At 35.0% G+C, this 9,176-nt stretch overlaps 1 pseudogene; it reads right to left on the reverse strand.

The window, feature by feature from the left end:
- Positions 1 to 6,399: 6,399 nt before the first annotated feature.
- On the reverse strand, positions 6,400 to 7,098 carry LOC128105985 (60S acidic ribosomal protein P0-like; annotated as a pseudogene).
- Between the last annotated feature and the right edge of the window lie 2,078 nt (positions 7,099 to 9,176).

Consider the following 9,176-nt stretch of genomic DNA (forward strand, 5'->3'; position numbering starts at 1 on the left):
TGAACAAAGAGAAATATGAAAGAAAATATAGTAAATTTCCTTCATTTTAAGAAACATATAGATAATGAGAGATGCTTGATTCAGTCAAGTGTTTGCTGTCCAAGCATAAACATGTAAGTTCAATTTCTTACATTTTTGAGAGCTAGAGGTTTGGGGTACAAGAATTCATGGGATTTCTCACCATCTAGTCTAGCCAAATTGGCAAGCTCTAAGTTTAGTGAATACTTCATCTCAAAAACATAAGTGGGGAGTCACAGAGAATACACACTCAATATTGACATCTGACCTGGTCCTGCCCATAAACATAGGTGTATGCACAGCTATGTAATACAGACACACATATACAGCAACACAAAACACTTACACAGGAACACATATAAAATAATGAGCAAAATATTTAATTTTCTTTACCTTCTAATAATTTCTCAGAAATATTTGGAAACCATGAAAATCATTTTCAGAAACTACAGATTACAGTCAGATATTTATAAAAGAATGTTTTATAGCCAACATGAAATGTAACAGGATTATACTTAATTTGGAAATTTTTCTTGATATTTTCTATGGATAAAAATAATTTTTTTGTTCTAAAGTTAAATTTAGTTACATTGACTTCTTATGACTAAATGCTAAGCATTTTTTATCTTATCATTTGCAATGCAGTTCAAGTACTCTTCATAGTTTATTGTGCTTGTCAATATTCCATATCACAGTTTTCTACAGAAATACAATATCCTGAGTATTGTATCTGTAGCAACAACAATGACAATATTCTTGTGAGACATAGAAAAATATTAATAAAAGCATAGATAACAATTGAACACTGCTGAACAGATATCCATCTTCATTGCTGGATCTGATTAGGTGTCCCTCGCTGCTACATGGAAGGTTGATTATCATGAGAGCACAAAAATTAATTTAGCATAATCTTATGTTAAAATTCTAGTAAAGAGCTTTTTAGGGTTGATGAATTTTGGAACTATGGAGTTATATATGATTTTCAGTCTGATAAAATATGATAAAAAGAAAACACATCTGTTTGTGTTTACTAGGGTTGACAGGTAATTTCATCTTTAACAAAATAAATGAATATCTTTTTTTTTCTGGGAGGTAGAATCCCAATAAAAAGGCTTTTGTAGGTTTGGACTCTCCTGATATCTTTTTACTTGTGTCCACACATTACTTTTCCATGTGCCAGGGAATAACTGATATCATCGAAATTCCCAACATATAATTATGGGAAAGACCTTCTCATTGGGCTAGGACCATGTGAATGACATTATTTAAGTTGATTTCTTTCTTTTGTGCCCCATGCCCAGCTGTTCTGAATATACTGATGTAATGGAGCTCAAGTTTTACATGAAGATTTGGGGACACAACCCAGCACATAACACTTTCCTTTGCTGTTTGAAAATTGAAATACAACTGTTTTCATCTTGCCCTTGTGTATACCACCATCCTGGGACAAAAGAGGGGAGTAAGAAAGGGAGCATGTAGTAATGGTAAAGGGCAAAATCCTTGGAATCTTGTCTCAGAAGCTCTCTCTGGCTTCTGTATTATTTAGAGATATACACACTGGGAAACAAATATATATGGAGAGAAAGAAAGAGACACACACAGAGAGACAAAATATCTAAATGTAATGGAGACGGAGACAAAGAGGACCTGACAGAGTATGTGGTGGCTACGTTTCTACATGGGACAGAAAGAGCAGTTTCCTCTCTCAGCCCAGACAAATCCAAGACACACATCCACGTGCCAATGTTCACAGACACATGAGAACACTCTGTAGCATTAATTCTCATTGAGACAATGTAATACACAAAATTTAGTTCAAATAGCTGGTCGGGTTTAAATCATCATTCAGCATAAACACTGTCACAGTGGTATCCTTCATACTTTATTTTATGTATTTTGAATCCCACTATGGAAAAGAATCCCACCATTGCATCATGCTTCTGAGAAAATACAATAAGTTTTGGAAGGAATATCAGATGCCTCAGAAAACGGCTGATGGGATTCTTATGTAATAAAGGTATTACAGGAAATTAAAGTTTATGCAAAACAATCTAACATCAATATGTTCTATTGTGTGTTTGTTTATACTTTATGGATTAGGGTAGTATTTTATAAACATTTTGCTCTATATTTTGAGTTAATAACATATTTTGATTGTTTGTTATGAGAACTCATAATTGTGAATATGTTTATGCTATATCCTCCAATTCCTGGTCTCACTATATGTATCATCTGATTGAACTATCAAACTTGTGTAAACAACATAATTGCCTGGATATAACAGTAGTGTAAATGGATGACAGTATTTAATCCTGCAATTAATAATTGCTACTTTTGATAGAAAAGGATATGACATTGCTAATGTAATACATTTTCCTATAAAACTTGGGCGTTTAGCTAACTTTTAAATTCCAAGATGCAATTCTTAACAATGTATTTTCCGGTACTCTTCAACAGTAGCACGTACTTGCAGATTTCTCAGCCAGGTTTAGCATATAGCAATTGGCTTTCTTTGGAATGAGTTGGTTAAACTTCCATTTTATTCTCAAAAAGAATTCCATTATTCAGGTTGGGATTAGTCAAATGCTTTGAATTGAATACTACTCAATTCAATGAAACTTTTTTTTAAAAAAAGAACATTGACTGGAACATAATTCTAAACTAAGACAATTTAAAATGGTAAGTGGAATGCTAATAAGGCCATTTCTACCTTAATTGTTCACTAAAATACTCATCTGTGAAAAATACTAGAGTTTGAAGTTTAAGTGCCTAAAGTAGTTCTTATAAATGAAGATGAGAAAGGATGAAGGAAACAGAGACTTAAGATTGTGTCTTATAGTATCAGAAAATGTAGGGGAAATATCTCTATAACCATTGTCTAAGCAGAAAGATTCTGAAAATCAGGAGGTAGACAGGGTACAGTTCTAGATACTTAGTGTAGAAGAAAAAATCGTGGTAGAAAATTTGGCCAAAAACTGATATTCTGATATAATGCATACATGTTAGGTAATGACATGATTCTTGTTAGAAAAGTAACTCCTTTCAGATGAGAAAATAAACTGGGATAATTACTGAAAGTCTGAATAAACTTACAGGCTCCATCATTGGAAATGAAATCCACAATAAACTTTGAAAGAATTTAGTCAGACTTAACCACGGTGATGATAATTAACACAGAGCCAGGAAGGAAATAGAGTAGGACTCATTAAAATTTTAACACCTTGACTCTTCCAATGTTAGAGTTCATAGAAAAGATGTGTTGTAGAGTTAAGTAGAATCTATAGACAAGGTTTAAGACTGAAGTGAATATTGAACTGATAAGATGTAAACATTTAGTTAGAGTCTTATTTGAAATTTATAAGTAAATTATGAATTATGTACTTATATATTGATATTCTTTGATATTATTCAGCAAATTAGGGTGGTGATATTAGATTAAAAAACATTTAAACATTATTAAAAAATAACCCCTAAAATAATGTTTTGTCTAAAAGCAGATCTCTTTTACACATTAAGAAAATGTGGTAGCTCAAACCATGTGTATTTCATGGTTATAATTTCTATGGTACCAGAAGGCTATGGACAATCATCAGAATAGAAAAGACCTCAGATATTGAGGCACATTATGCATTATCCTAATTTATTCATGAGAGGAACTCAGAAGGACTTTGTTTATATAATACCTCTGAATGTTAGAGATACTGAAATAAAATTACTCATTTATTAACTCACTGATATCACTGACATTTTATGAGTAAAGTGAATATGTTATGGAGGTTCCAAAATGCAGATATATAGACAAAGTAAGACCCCCAAATGAAATATCATTATAAGAAAAGGTAGTTTTAAAAGCAACCGATAAACATGACCACCACAGACATCAGGGTTTTTTGTTTTTGTTTATGTTTTGTTTTTTATCAGATCCTCCATCAAAGGATGAAACCTATTTCTTTTCCCAACACATCAGTGCCCAATCCTGCATGTCAGTAGGACTTACTTCTCTCAGTTATGAAGTGCAAGTCCAATTAAGTTCAAATGTTTTTAAAACTTAACTAATGCTCAACTGCCGTAAATGTATCATGTCATGAAATAGTTGTATGTGTGTGTGTGTGTGTGTGTGTGTGTGTGTGTGTGTGTGTTTATGTGTGCACACATGCAGCATGCATACATGTGTGTGAGAGAGACACAAAGACAGGGAAAGATCAAAACACACAGAGATACAGATGTATAGATATAAAAAGACAGACAGACAGACAGAGAGGAATATAATATATCCAAATAATACAGCTAAAGCATGCTCCAGTTGATCTTCTGTATGTGACCAAATGAAAATAACAATGAATTATACACTCCAAAAGAGTAAAATGATGAGAAACTGCACAAATAATTTTAGAACAGAGTATTTACTAGATTTTATTGCAGCTAGTGGTAGCAGGGATAATTGCTTGGAAAAGTATTTGGCATTTTGAAATAGTATCAACGAAAACCCTATTTGTTTTCCAAAAAGACAATGTGAGTACTATGTTGCAAATGCTCTATTTCTCCTATCTTACTTTCAACTTTTTTTTATAACTAAGCAGTACAGGACTATTGAGAAACTGTGCATTATTCTATTATCTTTTCAATTCTATATAACTCAATATATGCGATTATTAAACACTTTATGTCATAAAATTCTTATTTTGCTCTCAGGACACTAAAATCTGAATCTCAATTATCTGTATGCCATTTAAGAGAATATAGAGGTTTTTGCAACAAACTGCAATTAAATGTGTCTTTAGAGTGAGGAAATTAGGTGTTGTAGAAGTAACCGTCTTATTCAATAAGATACACAGAACCAATGCAAAGAAGAAAGTCAAGAGGTCAGAGCTAAGAGCTAAAAACCTTACCCTTCCTCTCCTAGTGGTCCTACCTCTCCGAAAAGAGACCTACTTCCTGTGTGTCTGTCTTTATAAAGACTTTCTGTTCTGCCTTCTCATTGGTTGTAAACCCAACCACATGACTGCCTCATCACTGCCTGTTTGTACAGACCTCCAGGTCTTCTATGGTTGGTATTAAGATTAAAGACGTGTGTCTCCAATGCTGGCTGTATCCTTGAACACACAGGGATCTACTTAGCTCTGCCTACCAAGTGCTGGGATTAAAGGCGTGTACCACCACCACCACCCAGCTTTTGCTATGGCTCTAATAGCTCTGACCTCCAGGCAACTTTATTTCTTAACACAAATAAAATCACATTTCAGTACAAATAAAATATCACCATATTTCCCCTTTTCTATTTTAATAAAAAGAAAAAAGGAAAAAGGTTACAACTAACATAAGAAAAACTATATGCAAAAGTACAATAACTATATACAATATATACAAGTAATAAATACCTAAACAATGTCTAGTCCATTTGTATTTGACAAATTCAGAGAAAATAATTCCATTATCTATCCTATTTTGGTAAGTACAAAATGTAACTAATTCATTTTCTATCTTAACTAATCTTCAACTATAACTAACTAATCTTCAACTATAACTAACTAATCTTCAACTATACTGCCAGCCTCCGCCATGACAAGCAACATGTGAAGATGCCAGTAAGCCACGAGCCATGTGGCAAGGTGTAGATTTATGGAAATGGGTTAATTTAAGATATAAGAACAGTTAGCAAGAAGCCTGCCACAGCCATACAGTTTGTAAGCAATGTAAGTCTCTGTGTGTTTACTTGGTTGGGTCTGAGCAGCTGCGGGACTGGCGGGTGAGAGAGATTTGTCCTGACTATGGTCCTGGAGAAAAGCTCCAGCTACAAGGTGTCTTTAGGCAATTTCATCAGTGTGCTGCCTCCATAGAGTAGACTTACAGTGACCTAAATTTGTTCATTGGCATCAAAAGATGTGGTAACCATGAGATGGAACAGTCTAATGGGTGACAATGCATGAGTATCTTATACAGATATTTGTTTTAAAAACACGAGTAACAAAAAAATCAACAAAAAACAGCAGAGAAGGCCAGTCAGTGTCACCAGCACCATAACCATGGAGAACAGAAAGTACTTAAGTTTCTACCCAGTTGGGGTTTCACGTGGAGACAGGATTTTTCTTAGCTGTTTATAACAAATTCCTTTTTTCAGTGTGCACAGTCTGCCCTTGACATAAACCTTGATACGTGACACATGATTTCATTATCAATATTTGTAGCAAATTACACAGAAATTTTATATATGTGTGTGTATGTAAATTTTTAAATGTATTTCCTATTTTCCATGTCCTAGTTTTCTAGTCCCTTATTTTTTTAAGAGAAATAAGCCTTTATTTCCATGTTTCTCTAAATAAGCTGGCTGAGTTGGTAGCTTTGAAGGGGATTTGTCAAAGAGACCAAACCCCATATGCTCTCCTATGACTCTTACTCGACTTCAGTCTTGGCTGGGGCTACAGCACCAGCAGAAGCAGACGTGACAGCAATAACCACAAGAGTGTCAGCCACAAATGCAGGTGGATGGCCTAAGAAGTCCTTCCCCCTTTCAGCAAGAGAGAAGGTGTTCTCGGTCTCTACAAAGCCTGGACCTGGTTGTATCATTGATGAAAGAGTGTGGCACTGAGGCAACAGTCAGGGAATCATCTGCAGACAAACACTGGCAACATTTCGGACACCCTTTATGAAGGGAGAATGCAGAGAGCTCTGTGATGTCAAACACTTCCCGGGCTGTGTAAAGGCTGCATCTTCTGGATGATCAGCCCAAAGGAGAAGAAAGAAATGTTGAGCATGGTCATCAGTGTGGCTGTGCTGGCTCGCACTAGGGCTCCAGCTTTTATCGGCTGCACATCACTCAGCATTTCAATGGTACCCCTGGAGATTTTAGTGATGATGCCTAAAGCCTAGAAGAAAGTTGCTTCTCAAGCCTCATACCAGTGTTCAGGGATGGCACAGTGAACTCACACTATGTGGGACGATGGCATCAGCACTGGAGACAGTCTGCACCTTATTGGCCTGCAGCATGTCCCTAACCTTGGTGAATTTCTCCTTCGTGAACACAAATCTCACATCACCCCGGATTTGAGGTAATAGTTCCCCAGATCTAGGTTGCTCTATCATCAGGACTCCTCATTAGAGTGACATTGCCTTTAAACCCTTTCTGACAATCCCTGAGGCAAGGCCTTGATACTCAGGGAAGGCAAGGTGACCCAAAAAATCCAGCTGCTTCCTTAATATCATATAACTTTTGGATGATTATCCCAAATCCTTCATAGTGGGAGATGACAATGTGGGCTCCCTGAGAGGGAAGGCCATGGTGTTGATAGGTGCGGCCAATCTACTACTATTAAGCCAGGTGAAGTAATTCTGATGGAAATTATTAGAAACCATATTGAAGATTATGCTAATGTCTTGTCACCTTAATTTTAATTACATAAAATTAATAATATAATATGTGGAGAGCACAAAATAATATAATAGAGAAGTACATGCATAACATGAAAAAGACAGAAATCAAGAATCCTCATTCCTTTTATACAGACCGAACTGCATTTTATTCTCTATTTACTCATTTGGCATGAGTTAGAAAATGTTAAAACAATGAAAGTCATGAAAATGGATCAAATGCATTTCACACCCAAACATAATTGCTTAAAATACTTAGAAAATATTATATTTTATAGTATGATGATAGAACATCTGTGTTACTTCTTTGCGTGTCAAGTATGATTGCCAAATATTTCAAAATAACAGTTGTCAGGTCTCTCAAAGTGAAGCTGCTTTGAAATGCAGTAAAATTCATTTCTCCAATGCATTGATGAAAATGTAGAACAACCATTTAATTATTCAGATTATTAAAATTATGTGTATCTTTGTGTTTGAAAATCGGTACACAATAATTTCTTAGTAATGACAAATATTTTTAAAATATTTAGTTAATGCATACTAATGTGCTAACATCTAATGCATTTGTGGTAATCCTGCTAAACAATAGCTTTGTTTAAACTAATGTATAACAAAAAGGTAGCTATTTATTACTATCTAAAAAAGAAGGGAAGGTAAAGAAAATTATATTACTTTTAATATGGTAAATTATTTCTCCTACACAAAATGCTTCTCTCAATTCATTTATACATGATGAACAGACATAAACTATTGTGCAACTATGAAAATGTACACACACACACACACACACACACACACACAGGAAGAGAGAAAAAAGACAGTTGTACTCTTTGTGACAAGGATATTTTATGTCTGTTCATCAAATACTTTTTTACAAGTTATTGAATGCTGCATTCAAATGTCAACATTGAAGCTACACCCGGTCATTGATTCATATCAGTATGTTGTATAAAGTTAGCCAGTGGCATATCATATCAAAACTATATATTGTGAGTTATTTCCAAAGATAATTTGCTAGTATGTTATCTCCTATTTTATATACTAATTTGCTTTATTGGTAAGCATATAACTATAACACATTGATTTTAATCCTCAAGTAAAACAGATTTGAATATGTCTGTGCTCAAAGTTTATAAGTATCATGTGTTTCCCTACTTAAGTACAAAGATATGTAACTGAACTCAAACACACACAAGGTGATGGTCAGTGTAAGACCATGGAAGCATGCAGTGTGAAACCTGTCTGTTGCTTCTCCTCCTCCTCCTCCTCCTCCTCCTCCTCCTCCTCCTCCTCCTCCTCCTCCTCCTCCGCCCTCCTACTCTTCTTCTGCTTCTGCTTCTGCTTCTCCTCCTCCGCCACCCTCCTCCTCTTCTTCTGCTTCTGCTTCTCCTCCTCCTCTTCATCCTCTTCCTCATTTAAAGACAAGATTCTTTGTGTATCCCTGGCTTTCACTCTGGAGGCCAGGCTGGCTTCCAACTCAAAGCTGCTTCTCCCTTATGCTGTGCTTAAAGGCACATTGCCACACCTGTTTAGAAAACTGTTTGCTTTTTAACATGATGTGGAAGAGATATTTCACATATAATAGAGAAATATACACCCTAATTGGAAAAGAAAAACATAAGATAGTTTTCAAAGTATAAAGTAGGCTGGTTATTGAACCTATTAGTTCTTGCGAAGTACTTACCAAGCCTCATACATATGAACTGTTATATATTTCATATACAATACATATTGTAAGGAAGTTGATTACACAACAGTGGTTAGAATGACTATGAATCAAATGATAAGCAAGT

Source organism: Peromyscus californicus, unplaced genomic scaffold (genome assembly GCF_007827085.1).
Source record: "Peromyscus californicus insignis strain IS unplaced genomic scaffold, ASM782708v3 Scaffold_9__1_contigs__length_137607984, whole genome shotgun sequence".
Taxonomy (NCBI): Eukaryota; Metazoa; Chordata; class Mammalia; order Rodentia; family Cricetidae; genus Peromyscus; species Peromyscus californicus.